Source organism: Myotis davidii, unplaced genomic scaffold (genome assembly GCF_000327345.1).
Source record: "Myotis davidii unplaced genomic scaffold, ASM32734v1 scaffold4251, whole genome shotgun sequence".
Taxonomy (NCBI): Eukaryota; Metazoa; Chordata; class Mammalia; order Chiroptera; family Vespertilionidae; genus Myotis; species Myotis davidii.
This window is the reverse complement of record NW_006282535.1, coordinates 1-746: the sequence shown is the minus strand read 5'-3', so window position 1 is coordinate 746 and position 746 is coordinate 1. Positions and strand designations below refer to the sequence as shown.

At 37.9% G+C, this 746-nt stretch overlaps 1 pseudogene; it reads right to left on the bottom strand.

The window, feature by feature from the left end:
• Positions 1–213: 213 nt before the first annotated feature.
• LOC102755300 lies at positions 214–614 on the bottom strand (annotated as a pseudogene).
• Positions 615–746: the final 132 nt, after the last annotated feature.

Here is a 746-nt window from a genome sequence, read left to right as displayed (position 1 = left end):
AATTAAGGTCAAATCCCTGTAACAAATCTTTTTTTTTCTCATAACATACAACGATGTTTTTTATCATGTATGGGTTTTAGAAATTATTTTCTTGATCACTTCGTACACAGGCAAAAATAAAATGTACTGTTTAGCATATTAGAACTTGCAAAACTGGTCATTGCCAACAGCAAGGAAAATTATCCCTAAAACATGCTTAATCAGGAGGCCAATTCATCTGCCAACCTCCAAAAACATGAAGATGAACATGATAGACTGCCCCGCATCTGTGCCTTCATTCACTACCATGCGGTAACCCTTCTTTAGGCCCAGATCAGCAGCACATTTCTTGCCAACAATCATTAAATGTCCAAGAAGATTTTCATCATCATCTTCTGCTGCAGAAATCTGGGATATATGCTTCTTAGGTATCACCAGAAAATGTGTTGGTGCTTGAGGGGAAATGTCATGGAAAGCAAGACACTGGTCGTCCTCAGAAATGATTTTGGCTGGAATTTCCTTGCGAATGATATTCCTGAAAAATGTGTCCCCACCAGGCCAAGTGGCTTGACCGCAAGGCTGCTGGGGGTGCAGCCCGAGTGGAGGCTGTAACAAATCTTTTTCTCTTTTGAATGCTGACTGGTAAAAAAAAAAAAAGTTAAATCTACATGCTTGTCTTCTGAAACAATTTAAGCAAATCTTAACTTCATTTTTGTGACTGTTAACCTTCAATTCCTTATGCAAAAATCATCATACTTTATTATTTA